Below are 18,006 nucleotides of genomic sequence, written 5' to 3'. Positions count from 1 at the left end.
ACCACAAGCAGAAGGCTGTCTTTCAGAGTAGTGACAGCAATAAGCAGCTCAGTTAAATTATCCATCTCACTTGAAAATTCAGAATTAAATTGAATCATTATATTAGCAAGAAAGTTAATAATGATAAAGCTGAGTATCATACCTGGAAATGAACCATCTCAAGGCCATGCGGTCTATACACACGCTTCTTTTGTTCAAGCTTTTCTAGTTCACTAATTTCCCTTGTGGGTCTGTTATACTGGTATATGCAAATAAATTTGTTGTTAATAAAATCTATTATCCTCAACTAGGCTCCAAATTTCATTGTTTCCCAACACCTGCCTCAAATAAATAAAACATAGGGAAGGAAATATTTCCTGATCTTCTAGAAAGACTTCATTCTCAGCAACTAAATAACAAAATGAAATTTATTTGATTCACTTTGCAGCTCTGGGAACCTGAAATCATCCTCCAGCTTCTCGGGAATATGGTTTTTGACAGCTTTGTCTTTTAGTTGATATTTTTCACTGTTGAAAGGCTTATGTACATTTTCCTCCACTTTAATCCGTTTTCCCATAGAGAATGTAATAAATTCCCCTGCAAATATTTTCATGTCTGTGTATCTCTCTTGGTAGGCTGTTTACATTAAGGCTCTTGTATAAGTTAGATTAGTTCACCTCAGTAGCTACAGCTTCATTATTAACACAGCCTGTGTGGCATAGTTCAAAATCTTTCAAAGAGAAATTTTATATAATCACTGCTACTCTAAGTCTACATCACTGAAAGAACATCAATACATTTCAGAAAGAAAGAAGAGAATGCTTTTAGATTGGGTCTTAATAGGTGGATTAGTGTGGTCTTGTTTCACAGAAACTTTTTGAAACATTTCCCCTCTCCCCAAAGGAAGGTTTCTGTCTGATTATTATTTTTGATATATTTGATTATAGATCATAAGTGACCTAGTCTTGCCTTCTGAACTACAACTGTCTGCCTGTGCTTGCTGGGATGCTCACCTGAAAATGCTAGTTATAATGTTTTGTAGATGAAAAATATAAATATATAAAACATAAAGACACCCAGGAAATGGATAATTCACAGTGGTTCCTACACTTGAAAAGGATCACATGCATTGAGAGAGACATAAAGCAGAGTCTTAAGGTTAAAATGTTTGCTACATTTCTGTTTCCTCTCTTTAACATAAAAGATATTAGTATGTTCTTACCCACTCCCTCTCTGCCTGATACAATAATAGTTGCATTTATATTAGAAGAAACTGGATGGTTTTCAAACCTTTTTGCTTCTGCACCCCTTAAAATAATCCTGGGAAAATATGTAGCCATAGCACATTTTGAATTGAAATCTAAATATTTTATCATAACTGTAGATTTTTCATAAAGCATAATGTACATTTTTATGTGCTTCAAATATATTTTCATCAAATCTTAGAACTGTGAATTTTCTTTTTATAGACAACGACCACTGTAATCTAATTAGAAAAGCTAATTCGTAAAGTCAATCAGTCAAAGCAAACTTTATGTCAGAAAAATGTCTGATTTGATTTATTTCTTAAAAGCCTGTTAATGCATGCTTCCATGATTCATCTCACTTCCTCTGAATTTCTATAATAGAATACTACATAGGTTCAACAGGAAATTTGCTAAGAGATTATATTGGGGGTGAAATAAGGCACTGACCCCCTCAATATGCCTTGTTTTGCTCTTACTAGACCCTCAGTCAGATGCAAGATATGGCTAGGATGGCTCTGTAATGTGATTCAAGATGGAAAATTTGTCTTAATTTTGCGGAGTGAGAACAGACAGGTCATGGTAAAAAGAAATATTGGAAAGCAGAGCCAGGAGACCATAGGTTTTTTGAAGTAGGAAGCTGGATATCTGAAAAATAATTTCCTAAAGATTATTTACATGTGTATATCTCCTAGAGAGATTTTAAATATTCACAGGAGTATATACATCTCAGTTTGTCTTTGAGGACTCTTGCTTGGGACATCACATAATCAGACTCCTCAGCTTTTAGGTGAGAAAATAAGGCTGAAAATCAATGAATTAACTGTACCAAAAATTATGTTTCCCTTTATAGTCTGCAAAGCTAGTCCTTGTTACAGTTGGCAAAACTAGTCCTTATATTGTTTTCTTCTTGAAATTTTCCTTATCTGACTCTACCATATGCATATAGTTTATTGTCTATGGAACCATTGTTTACTTGTTCAAAAACTCAATGGACCACTGTAATTGAGGACTTGAGAGAGAGGTACCTGGACTTGTGGGCTCTCAAATCTAGGTTTAGACAGTTTGCATTATATCATTTATGATCAAGGAATAAGGTCTAGGATCATGTGACCTTCAGGGATATTGAAATATATTCAAAAGTATATGGTTGCTCTCTGTGCACTCTATCTAGATTAACACTGAATGAATTGTCTACTTTGGGTATGTTTCGTATGTATAAATGTATTTAAATTTCTTAAAGTACAGGATTGGCTATTCTTCCCTCTGATTATCTCATCAAATAGCTTAGCATAGTGGTTTGCAAATAAAAGACACAATAAATTTTAACTGACTTGCTTTAACAATCTTAAAGTTATAGGCTGAATGGTAATTGCCAACAGGGAAATCTCATGTCAAGATATTCAATTAAAATGATGATTATAATCCATGTAAACAAAACATATGGTTAAAATTAAATAGGAGGTGGATACCACAGAGCAAAAATAACTACGTTTGCATGCATTTTTCCCATTTATAAAATGTATTTACTTGAAACCGAGCAGGGAATCATGGTACCTCCAACTAGTTGCAAAAACGTGAACAAATTCCTTACATCCTCTCTTCTAAATTTCAATATCAATAAAATGTTTAAAAAATTGACTTGATGACAGACAAAATTATTTCTCTTTCTATGTCTCATGGTTTTCCATGACTTTTTCTACAAAGGAGACACCCACCTCCATGTTTTTGCTAAAGCATGTTTTGACTTTTATATAATTTACCTAATCACCTTTTCCTATAATAATTAATACTTTTTAACTCCTACTTTACAAAAGAAAAGTGATTATTGTCTGTTATATCCAAGGCTCTATGATTATCATTTATTCAATCAATCATTCAAAAAAAACAAAATTGTGTGACTTACCATGAACTGGGGATACATTAATAGCCAAGACAGACCTGGTTCCTGATGCTTATGAAGACATGGCATATCCTGGGTAAACAAACAAATATAGTATTACAATAAAATGTGATAAATGTTCATATAACTGAAAAAATGTGTCACAAAAAAAATCTGGCTTCTTTTTAAGTCAATACCATCTGACAGAATCTTCTTATCCTTATTATTATCCATGGATTTCCAGGCACTTGTACTACCCTCAAAGATTGAAGCACTTATTTTATTATAATTTACTCTATCAATCCATGACCTACTCAGTGATATATACATCCATATCAAAGACTATTATCTTGGTGTGTGTTCCACTCAGTTCTCTGACAAACTAACATTTATGAGGCCTCAAATACTCTTGGGTTTGTTCTAATTGTAAGATTTCAATTACAAACTGTTTTCTATTCGCCAGGCATTCTGCTTTGTTTTTAACATATATTAATTTATGTAATCCTCACAACAAATCAATGAGGTTGTTGTGGGTTGACATGTGTCCCCTCAAAAAGATCTGTGGGAATCGTGAAGCTCAGTACGTTAGAATATGACCTTATTTGGAAAAAGGTCTTTACAGAGTCTATCAAGTTAAAATAAGGTCATTGGGGTGGGCCCTAATCCAATGTGTCTGGTGTCCTTATAAAAAGGGGAAATTTGAACGCAGAGACATTCACAGAGGGAAAATGGTGTAAGGAGACAGGGAGAACATGGCCATTTAGAAACCAAAAATGCCTGAGGCTACCAGAATTTAGGAGAGAGGCAGGAACCAACTCTCTCCTAGTGCCTTCAGAGGGAGCATGGTCTTGCCAACATCTTGATCTCAGACTTCTGGTCTTCAGAACTGTGTGAAAACAAATGTCTATATGTTCCAAGCCACCCAGTTTGTGGTATTTTGTCATGACAGAAAGCTAATAAAAGGTAGTATGTCGTAAAGAATTGACCTTGTCCAAGGTGAGGTCTGTCCTTTGCCCACAATTCCTGGAGGATGATCTTTAAACTCTTGAAATATCTTGCCTGATAAGAAGTATCTTTGTTGACTTGGGAGCCTTGGGTCATGACAGATAGTTTATGCTAGTAATATGATTTATGGGGGTCCTTTAAGCCCCACAATATCAGCTCAATCTCTTGAAGACCTGGAAACTAAGGTCAGCTATGTGAGCAGTCAACCATGTCTACACAGGCATACCTTGGAGATACAGTGGGTTCAGCCCCAGACCACCACCATAAAGTGAATATTTCAATAAAGTGAGTCACATGAATTTTTTAGTTTCCCAGTGCCTATAAAAGTTATGTTTACACTATGTTGCACACTATTAAGTGTGCAATATTATTATGTCTTAAAAAAACAAGGTACATGCCTTAAAAAAACAAGGTACATGCAATATTATTATGTCTTAAAAAAAACAAGGTACATGCCTTAATTAAAAAATACTTTATTGTTAAAAAATGCTAACCATCACCTGAGCCTTCAGTGAGTTGTAATCTTTTTGCTGGTGGGGGGTTTGAAATATTGTGAGAATTACCAAAATGTGACATAGAGACATGAACTGAACAAATGCTGTTTAAAAAGACATGTTCAAGGGCTTCCCTGGTGGCGCAGTGGTTGAGAGTCCACCTGCCGATGCAGGGGACACGGGTTCGTGCCCTGGTCCAGGAAGATCCCACATGCCGCAGAGCGGCTAGGCCCATAAGCCATGGCCGCTGAGCCAGCATGTCCGGAGCCTGTGCTCTGCAACGAGAGAGGCCACGACAGTGAGAGGCCCACATAACGCAAAAAAAAAAAAAAAAAAAAAAAGACATGTTCAACTCATGGTTGCCACAAACCTTTAATTTGTAATAAAAGTAGTATCTGCAAATTGCAATAAAGCAAGGTATGCCTGTATTACTGAGCACCAGTAAAAACACAGGACATCAAGACTCAGGTGAGCTTTCCTGAGAACACTGGCAATACTCTGTGAATACTGTCACAAATTAGGATGGGAGGAGTTAGTGCTATTTATGGTTTCACTAGGAGAGAACAGAAAGCTTCACACTGGGAACTCTTCCTGGACTTTGCCACTCATACACATTCCCTGGGTTGACGTAAATCTGTATCATTTTGCTATAAAAAAAACATAACTATGAGTATAACAGCTTTCAATGAGTTCTGTTCATCCCTCTAGTGAATTATTAAACAAGAGGGTGGTTTCGCAAACCATTAATCTTGTAATAGTTTCAGAAGTGAGGGTGGCCTTAGAGATTTCCTGAAATCTACAGATAGACCCTATACTATGTTGGCTTTTTTATAATACTGGGTGAAGAAAGATTCCAGAGGATCTTCTCATTGGACTAAATCAGGAATCAGCAAATACAGGACAAATAAGACCTTCTGGCTGTTTTTGTAAATGCAATTTTATTGCCACAAACCACAGGCATTCATTTACATATTGACAGTGCCTGCTTTTGCATTACAATGACAGTTTAGTGAGAACACAGAATTTATGGCTCTCAAAGCCTAAAATATACACTATCTAACCCCTTGCATATATGTTTGCCTACCACTGCAGTAAATCATAGTATTCTATATGATTGTGTATAGATCTATGAAGGATCTGACATACAGTTACAGAAATTCAGGACAGCATCCCTTAGTACCACAACCAGTTTACTGATGCCATTATTATTTGCATTAGTATCTACCCTTATATTTGTGCCTCAGTCCACAGAGACAACTTAATAAATATCACATTGATTTCAAGAAAATCTTATTAGGCTTTTATCTATGGAATAAAATTGTTAATTATTTCCATGTCATACAAAGCTCTTCATGATTTGGGTCCAGACTTCCTTTTTAATATCTTCTACAGATACTTTCATCCATGTGCCCTCTGATTTCATGCCACTTACCATGGCATGAAATTTCAAAACAACCCCTGTGCCTTTGTCCATATGGATCCCTTATCATGGAATTTCCTTTTCCTTCTTTTCTTTCTAATTATAACTCATCTTTCAAGGCTGAGCTGAAATGCCCTACTTCTCGAATTTTTTACATCCCTTCCAGTATGAATTATTCACTACTTCCTTCAAACTTTGATAACTTTTCTATGTCAACAAAACTCATCACAGATTTTTCAATAGTATTACAGATGCTTAAAATGTGTGATGAATGATTGAATTACACTCAAGGAAGATCTTCGGAAAGATATACAAGTAAGTACTCATCTAAGTCTCATATCCTGTGACTTAAAAATTTAATGGAAGATTAAAATTTATTTCTTTCAGCTCTGAATCTTAGTCATTTGTATTACCTCTCTTCTAGTAGCAGCACTGATTGCTGTGACTTTGTCTTATTTTTTTTATATGTCACAAGACTTATCAGAGTATTTGATAATATGGCAGTTGCTTAAAATTCATGATGAATTGATGAATAGTCATCATCACTTCAGTGTTCTTGTATCATGCCCTTTGTTCTTTGTGATGAAACCATTGGCTATTATCCTCTATCCTAATGCATCAAACTTTATTTCCTCCCTATTTTCTTTAGACCAATTTTAACATAAAATCCCAGCTGCTATTCATACTTTATCTATGTTGTAGTACATCAAGCAGAGAGATAGAGTTGTCTTTTTTTTATGACCAACTAGTTTTCTTTAACTAGAAATAGGTGATGAAGTTGTACACAGAAGATAGAATACATATATTTGGTATTTGTAATAGCTGGCCTTTTAAATTGTTTGGCATTTTTATTCTTCTTTTATTTACTCCAAGGCCTAATCTCTAATGCAGCTGTGACAAACTTCCCACTAGCCTCAAACAGCCTATTTCTTTCTCCTCACCTCTTCATACACACTCAGAAGATGGATTCATCTATTGCTGAAAATATTTAGGTCAAATAAATGAATCTCCTCATGGGATTATTATTCCAAACTGTAAGTCTTTAAAAGTCAAGTATATAAATAAAGTTAATGTGATAATTTTACACAGAAAACTTACCCAGGTAAGATGCCCAATGCGGATGTAGACAAAGGACAAACTCTATGTGTACTTGTTTTTCTCTAATTTGTGAGCTTTCTTGAGGAGAAAAACCCTACTAAAATTTTATATTAAATTTCAGTAATTTAAATAGGTCTGTTAATATGATAATGCATTAGTCATAGATGGTCAAGTACATGTGTCTGAGCCTGCTTTAAATATTCTGTTAAACATGATTTCAATACAAGATAGTACCTCAATATTCACCATAATATGAAAAGGGAACTGAAAAGATTCATACAAGCATAAAGACATAACTGATAAAATAAGAATTGGATCAAGAAATAGAACAATATTTTATAAGAAAGTAGATACAGCCAAGTAGCTACAATTCTTTGATGTGCTTTTCTCCTATGAAAAAAGTCTGACAGACCAAAGCAACATCACCTATTATGAGTTAATCCAAGGCCAATCTTGAGGTCACCCTCCCGCACTGGGTAACTGGGCTAATGGAATGAATTGAATTTATGTATTCAATAAACTTTATTATTTACACATTTATTACCACACATAAATTTCTCTTACTTAAAGGAATATAATATAAAATATGGCACTTACATTCCTGTGACAGAAAGGGATAAGCCTCCCATTTAGTGCTAATTGTATTTCTTCCACAGAAGCTAGAACCTACTGTAGTAACACATATTCAAAAGGCACTAAAAAATGTCTATTTAATAAATAACAAAATCTTTGCAATGCACAATAAAATAAATAAATATAATTTTAAAAATAAATGCATTGCAATCTGCAAATGCCGAAGGAGAAATTAACTGTGAGTTTTAGAGAACAGTGCCAAAGAAACTTTCTAGAAGAGATGGCTCTTGATTTGAGCTGTAAAAGGTAAATAAGTTGATTTTGAAAAGGTAGAAAAGAACATCCCATTTCCTATAATTTGAAAAGAGCCAATATCTATAATTATAATGAAATTTATTCATGTAATAAAACATTTGTAGGGTAGTATGTATAGTGGTTAAGAGCCTATTAAAATTTGCCACATTTTATTTACCTACTATTTTGTGATTCTGAACAGCTTATTTAATCCCTCCCTCTAGGGCTCAGTTTTCTCATCTGTAAAATGTAGATAATCATAGTATCTACTTCATTGTACTTTTTCAGGGATAAATTAGTTAACACAAGAAAAGCATTTATAGTGGGTTCTAGCTCACGGCTAGTGCTCAACACATGGAAGCTAGTATTAAGAACATTCCTTACCATAAATCATCTACACAGCATACTCACATACTGAGAATTTGTAGGATGAGTGCTATCATTCATGTCCTGTTGGAATAGCTCTGCTGTTACACAACGTGCTTTTTTTTTCAAAACAAAACAAAACAAAACAAAAAACTGAAGTTTCAAAGTTAATCCCTGAGACAAAGGAGTAGATGCTAAATTAATCTAGAGCTAATCAATGAATTTGGTAAAGTTGCAGGACACAAAATTAATGCACAGAAATCTCTTGCATTCCTATACACTAACAACGAAAGATCAGAAAGAGAAATTAAGGAAATAATCCCATTCACCATTGCAACAAAAGGAATAAAATACCTAGGAATAAACATACTTAAGGAGGTAAAAGACTTGTACTCAGAAAACTATAAGACACTGATGAAGAAATCAAAGATGACACAAACAGATGGAGAGATATAACATGTTCTTGGATTGGAAGAATCAATATTGTGAAAATGACTATACTACCCTAAGCAATCTACAGATTCAATGCAATCCCTATCAAATTACCAATAGCATTTTTTGAAGAACTAGAAAAAATATCTTAAAATTTGTATGGAGACACAAAACACCCTGAATAGCCAAAACAATCTTGAGGGAAAAAAAATGGAGCTGAAGGAAACAGACTCCCGACTTCAGACAATTCTACAAAGCTACAGTAATGAAGACGATATGGTACTGGCACAGAAACAGAAATATAGATCAATGGAACAGGATATAAAGCCCAGAGATAAACCCACGCACCTATGGTCACCTAATCTATGACAAAGGAGGCAAGGATATACAACAGAGAAAACACAGTCTCTTCAATGAGTGGTGCTGGGAAAACTGGACAGCTACATGTAAAAGAAAGAAATTAGAACACTCCCTAACACCATACACAAAAATAAGCTCAAAATGGATAAAAGACCTAAATGTAAGACTGGACACTATAAAACTCTTAGAGGAAAACATAGGAAGAACACTCTTGGACATAAATCACAGCAAGATCTTTTTTGACCCATCTCCTAGAATAATGAAAATAAAATAAACAAATGGAACCTAATGAAACTTAAAAGCTTTTGCACAGGAAAGGAAACTATAAACAAGATGAAAAGACAACCCTCAGAATGGGAGAAAATATTTGCAAACAAATCAGCGGACAAAGGATTAATCTCCAAAATATATAAACAGCTCATGCAGCTCAATATTACAAAAACAAACAACCCAATCAAAAAATGGGCAGAAGACCTAACTAGACACCTCTCCAAAGAAGACATACAGATGGCCAAGAGGCACATGAAAAGCTGCTCAACATCACTAGTTATGAGAGCAATGCAAATCAAAACTACAATGAGTTATCATTTGACACTGGTTAAGATGGGCATCATCAGAAAATCTACAAACAACAAATGCTGGAGAGGGTGTGGAGAAATGGGAACCCTCTTGCACTGTTGGTGGGAATGTAAATTGATACAGCCACTATGGAGAACAGTATGGAGGTTCCTTAAAAAACTAAAAAAAGAATTAGCATATGACCCAGTAATACTGCTACTGGGCATATACCCAGAGAAAACTATAATTCAAAAAGACTCATGCACCCCAATGTTCATTGCAGCACTAGTTACAATAGCCAGGTCATGGAAGCAACCTAAATGTCCCTCGACAGATGAATGGATAAAGAAGATGTGGTAAATATATACAATGGATTATTACTCAGCCTTAAAAAGAAATGAAACTGGGTCATTTGTGGAGATGTGGATGGACCTAGATACTGTCATACAGAGTGAAGTAAGTCACAAAGAGAAAAACAAATATCGTATATTATCACATATATGTGGGATCTAGAAAAATGGTACAGATGAAGTTGTTTGCAAGGCAGAAACAGAGACACAGATGTAGAGGACAAATGTATGGACACCACAGGGGGAAAGTGGGGTGGTGGGGTGGTGGTGGTGGGATGAATTGGGAGATTGGGATTGACATGTATACACTAATATGTATAAAGTAGATAACTAATAAGAACCTGCTATATATAAAAACAAAATCTTGCACCAGCTGTCCATGTGTTATACTGTCTCGTGAGTTGTACTCATTCTGGGTAACTTTCTCATGACCCTTAGAATGGCCTATATAAATGTACATTTCCCCTTGCTTTCTACTGATTAAAACATTGTAACTACTCTTGTTTTCCCAAAGTGAATGCCTCAAACACCTCATCATGTCCTCCACGTTCTTGCCCCAGCTCGCTTTTCTATCTTAGTCTTCCTCTGCTTCTTTGACACATTATGATGTAACAATATCTAGCTAATAACTATTTTTGTCTCTTCTAGCCTGAACTATTGGCTCCAGCTGAAATACCTGGTCCACCCTGCTACCTGAAAAAAATAATTATCTTTCAAAACAGTGCCAAAGCATTGCCATTTTTTGAAAACTCTCTAGTCCCTTTTTTGTCCCATTCCCAGTGTATACTTAACAGTTCTCCATAAGTTTATGCATTTTTATTATGGCATATCAGCTTTCAATTTAAATTTTGTTTCCCTGTTTTGTCCTCACCACAATGACCTGAGCTTCTCTGCTTATCCAAGTCTGGGTAAAATTAGGTGCCCAATAAATACTTTTTCATCAAATCTGTCAATGTCTTAAAGTACACTAAAGAAAAATAATGTCACAGTATAATTTTTAGGTGAAATATGTTGGTAATGCCTATATCTTAGATAAAGGTAAAAGATATTTTAAAAATTTATACACAGATCATAAAGTTAGCAAAGTATTGCTTTGAATGTCTTTAAGACAGAGGATGATATTAAGTTAGCACTTTTGTGTAGTGGAATTGTTTAGCAGAATTTAGATCCAGTGAGGAGTTAAAAGCTGAAAATGGCTAATTGTTTACAGAAACATAACCTTAACAGATAGGTCAGGTGATCTTCAGTGAGCTCCAGAAGAGAAGGCTTTATACCAGTGGATTTTATGCTGGTGAAAACCACATAGCTTCTCTCTGACCAGTGCAACAGAAGAGGCTAAGACCCACCAGAATAAGCTGGCATCCTTGGCCATGTACAATATTGGAAGAGAACTTATGAGTAGATCAGGAAAAGTATATCACCAATTCCATAAAAACCTTTTCTTGTTCATTCAGCTTTATCAACCCCCTTTCCTACCAATGACTTTTTAAAGATTTGAATGTTAAGTCCACATCAGAGAAGTGTTCTTTACAATTGGCATTATATATCAGACTGGTTTTAAAAGGTTTATGAAAATAGACAAAAGTATGCAAATGAAAAATTTACCTTGTGGTAGTATATCTTGTACATGGTGCCACAGGAAAACAATGTCACCACTGCTTCTTCCTTTCAAATTTTCTTGATAAACATGAATGTACAATAGCTCCTTGTTATACATTTTTGTCTAATAAAGATGTTTAGGGCATTTTAACAAGTTTTGAATAATTCTGAAAATATGTGAATTAAAAAATAAAAAGAAAACATTCTCTGGTAGAAACCTGTACCTTTTACAAAGCCACAATGACAAGTCACAGTGTTGTCAAAATTCTAATGTCAAAATTCTGTCCCTAAATTAACTTAATCAGGAAAGCCACTTCAATAAGGTTCTGCAAGGGCTGCAAAGCCCTTTACTAGAAACTAAGGTCTTTCTATCAATATTGTTCATCAAAAAACATTCCAGCATGTGCTAATTCCACAATAAAAGTCTGTACAGAACACAAATAAACATGAAGGTACACCAGGGATTTTCACATTTTTTCAACTTCTGGTATTCTAATGAACACCTAAAGTAAGGCAGAAAATAAACTGGCTTAAAGTTCAAAGATTATTTTTAGATTTCTTTAGAATATTTAATTGATATATACATATATGAATGTATTTTCCAATTTAATACTGAGAAATTCTTGACCATCACTGATGATATGACTAAGGCACTTCTTGGAAACCTTAAGCCAATAATATCTAATCCTATAATTCAGAGTGAAAACAAAATTATAACACTGCTGTCCAAGATAAAGTGTGAAGGACAAATTACTATTCACTCAGCTAATAATTTTTCACTTATATTAGTTAAGTTAGGATGATAAACCACTATGACTAGAATATGAAATGATTTTTACTGAAATTTTGCATAGTACTTATCATATTTCCCACAGTATGAAAGAGGAGGAGTTTGTGCTGCAGTTAACATGGGTGTGGGAAACACTGGATTTGACCAAGTTTGTGATAGGGCTTCTCAGAGAATCAACGTGTTAATTATTATTGTGAGTCTTCCACAGGGAGCTATATCACACAGCAATTTGACTTGTTTATTTTGGCAGTAAGAATCTCTTAAGGTTAATATTCAAGAAGGATGAGGTAAGGAATACGTATCTGGGCATTTCAGACAGCCTATGCCTTCTGCTTTCTCTTTGTCCATCCACTTAACAAGTCAATTCAACCATTTATTGAATGTTAACTGCTAGACACTATGCTAACCCTTAGTGGGAAATAAAGAAAAACTAATAAGATGTTGTTTCTTCTCTCCAGGATTGCCCTATCAATACAATGGCTAAGATTCATAGATAAATACAACTTTTAATGTGCAAGATTAACATAATAAAGATAAATTAAGCCTAAGATCACATAGCTAGTGTTCTCTTGTACTCAAAGGGACTAAATAATGTCCATAATTATACTTGCAATCATTTATGGAAAGTCAAGCTTCTGAAGAAATACCTCTTCCAGTAATAATCTTTAAACACGTAATTAAACTTTTCACTATTTAGATTCCATCTGAGATATATTAATTAGACTGCATATGAAAAAAGGAAGCTATAAAAGATGTGGCTTTGAGAGTTCGTGCATCATGAGGTAAAAGCACAGACTTTCTTGTCATATTGAACTGGGGTTTGAATTTTAACAGTGTGACTTTGGATAAACTATCTCTTCATCTACAAATTGGGAGAGTGAATAGCACCTACCTCCTAATAGTGCTGAGGTCATCAATTACAATTGCTGATACATAAATGTGCTTAATAACTGCTAATAATTGTTTATATTCTTGACTTAATAAAATAGCCACAAATTTATTATATATTATATATCATTAATAATACAGTTTATTTGTATTGTGATTATTTTTTGATAGGTAATTTTCTCTTTCCTAAAATGTTGGCATAAATCATGTTAAATGTCATTCAAAAATAATATTAGTATGCACATTCATGTATAATATAAAAAGCAATTATATCAGAGCGGGGGGGAACTCCCAGCTTACACTTTTATAGATGCTTACAAATAAATTTATAAAAATGATTTATTTTGTTTAAGGGAGATATGTTTATTGAGATACTCACAAATTAAAGGCTATTGTTAATATAGGTGTCATTGAGAGTTCATTTATTGAAAAAAATTACAAAATTTGAAATATTATTTTACACTTGACTGGTTCATCTAGGCCACTCTACTTAAATTTTAGCCTAAATGTGGGCTATATTAACATTTCTGGTTACTGATTTTTTTTCAAGTTGCATGGGACACTAGTAATGTAAATTTTCATTGTGTGTGCAAATAAGGCATGGATCTCCAATTACATTTGTTGATAATCAGTTTTTGCTGCACTCTCTGTGTATACCAAAAGTTCCATGGAGTACCTGAAAGTGTCCTATCAATCATTTTCACATGCTGTTTCCTTGTTTGTTAAAGGTCTAAAAGGGCAAGAAAAAAATTACACAAAGCCATTCAGAAACTTAATTTCTGAATCACTGTGCCATATCAAATTGAGCATGTCATGAGAAAAAAATATATTTAATGCAGAAAATTTCATGATATGTGTGCCTACTCTCTATACTGCCTTTTTGATGGTTCTGAGGAAATACATCTGTCACAGCTTCATTAGTTTGCTAGCAATAAAAACACATGAGACAATTTATGAAAATGCAGCTAAGCTACTGATTTAATAATCCAGTACCCAAGGCCTCTCTTTCTTTCTTTCTTTCTTTTTTAAAATTCTATTGATCATGGGACAGCATAGAAAAATATATGACCACATTTAAGCAGATTTTTGTTGCTGTTTTCAATCATTCTAACCAATCATTTTCCCATTAGTAATTGAGGTACAACTTCAAACTTGTTCATAAATTTGTTAATACTACATCTTGAATTTTGGTTTTAAAATTAAAAGCAATTAGGCATTAGAAAGTCTTTGCTCTAATTTCTTGATGTCTAAAACTAATAAAGTAGTCATTATTGATGTGCATAAAGGCAGACAGAAATAATAAGAAACTTAAGTCTCTTTTTAGAACTGTCTATTGCAATAGACTACCAGTTTTAGATGTACATATACAGCTGTTAATTAAGTGATATATTTACTTTCCTTTTCTCCAATGAGAGTGGTTTCTTAGTTGCATAAGTAAATAGATTTATTGGAGAGTTTTTTAAATTATGTAAAAATGTACTGATGAAAGTAGAAATCACCTAAAACCCCACTTTATGATATAAACAGTAACTTTTCCATGACTATATTTCATGTATCTCATTATATACACACACACACACACACACACACAGAACTTTACTCCAGTAAAGTCAGATTATACACTGTATTCTTTTCTTCTTCTCCATTCATGCATTCACCAATCTTAACAATCTTAACCAGTATACCAGATATATTCTATTCTTCCATTGTATGTAATGGCATTCATCACACTCATAATCATAAAAAAATGCATGCATATGTGAAATAGAATTAGAAATTGTTATTGCTTGTTTAAGAAAAATTGAGTAATGTTACACACCTTCCTTATTCTAATCTTATATTTTGCAACTGCCCCAAGTCAACTTATAGGTCATGGCTGCCTGTCAGTTTATATTGTAATATATCAACAGGCGATTCAGACATTTTGTATTGGTGAATTCCCACTTTCCTTTTCTTTTTCTTTCAAATATTTTTAAAAAATATTCCCACTTTCCTTTTTCTTTCAAATATTTTTTAAAAATACCTTTTATTTAACATCTTAGATTATGGAATTATTTGTTATGCAATAATTAAATAAACAAAGAAGATAGAATTGGCTATCTATCTTCAACAAAATAAAATTGGATCCCGTACCTCAAAATAAATCCCATATTGATTTAAAACTTTAAATGTAAAATTACATATACATATATAAAAGAAGATTGGGGAGACTTTTAAAAATATGTTTTAAAATACCCTGAAATAATGCAAAGAGAGACATAAATTACTGTATAAAAAATAATCACACATTTTTGTCATAAAATATCATCTTTGTTACTAAATTAAACTTTGTTATTAATATGACTAGTGTTGGTAAGTGTGTATGTGTGTGTGTTTGTGCTGTGCTAAGAGGGTAATTATAGCTATAAATGCTTACATTAAAAAATAAGAAAGAACTCAAATCAACAACCTAACTTTACAAATTAAGGAACTAACAAAAGAAGAATAAATTAAACCCAAATCTAGCAGATAAAAGAAAATAAAGATTAAAGCAGAAATAAACAAAATAGAGAATAAAGATAGAATAAATTTAAAAAAATATTGCATCTTCAAAAATAACAAGAACATTAACAAATCTTAAGCTAGATGGACTATGAAAAATGAGAGGAGGCTCAAATTACTAAAATCAGAAATAAAAGTGGCAACATTACTACCGATTTCACAGAAATAAAGTAAGAGAGCACTATGAAAAAATTGTACACCAACAAACAAAATAACCTAGGTGAAGTAAACAAATTCTTAAAAACACAAAACCTGCTAGGACTGAATTATGAAGAAACATAAAAATCTGAATAAATCTGTAACAAGTAAGGAGATTTAATCAGCAATCAAAAGTCTTTTGACAATGAAAAGCCCTGGACCTGATGTCTTCAGTGGTGAATTCTGTCCAATATTTAAATAAGAATTAACATCAATACTTTTCAAATTTTTCCAAAAAATTAAAGCACAAACTCAAAACTCATTATATGAGGTCAGCATATCCTGATACCAAAGCCAAAAAGAGACTCTACAAGAAAAGAAACTACAGACTGATATCCTATACAAACGTTGATGGAAAATCTTTGACAAAATACATATTGAATTCAAGATCATATTAAAAGGATCATATACTATGACAAAGTGGGATTTATCACTGGGATGGAGGGATGGTTCAATGTGCAAATCAATAAATGTGATATACTACATTACAAAATAAAGGATGAAATTATATGGCCATCAGAAAGATGCAGGAAAAGCATTTGACAAAATACAGCATCCTTTCATGATAAGCACCCTCAACAGATTGGGTATAGAAAAAACATACCTTAACATAATAAAGGACATATATGACAAACCCACAGCCAACATTATACTTAATGGTGAAAAATTGAAAGCTTTTCCTCTGAGACCAGGAATAAGATAAGGATGCTCACTCTCACCACTCCCATTCAATATAGTACTGGAAGTCCTAGGTAGAGCAATTAGGCAGGACAAAGAAATAAAAGGCATCCACATTGGTAAGGAAGAACTAAAATTGTCATTCACAGGTGATATGATCTTATATATAGAAAATCCCAAAGACTCAACCAAAAAACCGGTGGAACTAATCTGGATATAAAAACAATATACAGAAATCAGTTGCATTTCTAAACATTAACAATGAAACATCTGAAAAAGAAATAAAGAAAACTATCACATTCACAATAGCATCAAAAACAATAAAATACCTAGAGATAAATTTAAGAAAGTGAAATATCTATACAACAAAAGCTATAAGACTTGTTAAAAAAAATTGAAGACACAAACAAATGGAAAGACACTTTGTGTTCATGGATAAGAAGAATTAATATTGTTAAAATTTCCATACTACTCAAAGTCATCTCTATATTCAACTCAATTTCTATCAAAATTACTATGGCATTTTTCACAGAAATAGAAAAAACAATCCTAAAATTTTTACAGAACCACAAGAGAACCTAAATAGCCAAAGCAAAGATAAGAAAGAAGAAAAAAGTCAGAGGCATCACACTTTCTGATTACAAACTGTATTACAAAGTTATAGTTATTAATACAGTATGATACTGGCATAAAATAGACCCATAGACCAATAAGCAAAAAGCGTCTAGAATGAAACTCCCATACATAAGGTCAACTAATACTTGACAAGGACACCCAGTAGGAAAAGAATAATCTCTTTAACAAATGCTATTGGGAAAACTGGATAACCACATGCAGAAAAATTAAATGGGACTCATATCTTATATCACTCATATAAATTAACTTGAAATGTATCAAAGACTTAAACATAAGACCTGATACCATAAAATTTCTAGAGGAACACAAGGAAGAAGTTCCTCAACATTGGTCTTGGCAATGATTTTGAATGACATAAAAAGCACAAAGAAACAAAAGCAAAAATCAATTAAGTGGGACTACATCAAAAAAAATTTCTTTACAGCAGAAGAAATCAACAAAATGAAAAGGCAACCTACAGCATAAGAGAAAAATGTTTGCATACTTTATATCTGATAAGGGGCTAAGCTAAAATATATAAGGAACTCGGAAAACTCAATAACAACAACAAAATAATCCAAACAATCCAATTAAAAATGGGCAGAGTAACTAAATAGACATATTTCCAAAGAAGACATCCAA

Source organism: Pseudorca crassidens, chromosome 4 (genome assembly GCF_039906515.1).
Source record: "Pseudorca crassidens isolate mPseCra1 chromosome 4, mPseCra1.hap1, whole genome shotgun sequence".
Classification (NCBI taxonomy): domain Eukaryota; kingdom Metazoa; phylum Chordata; class Mammalia; order Artiodactyla; family Delphinidae; genus Pseudorca; species Pseudorca crassidens.
Note: the sequence above shows the minus strand (reverse complement) of the source record.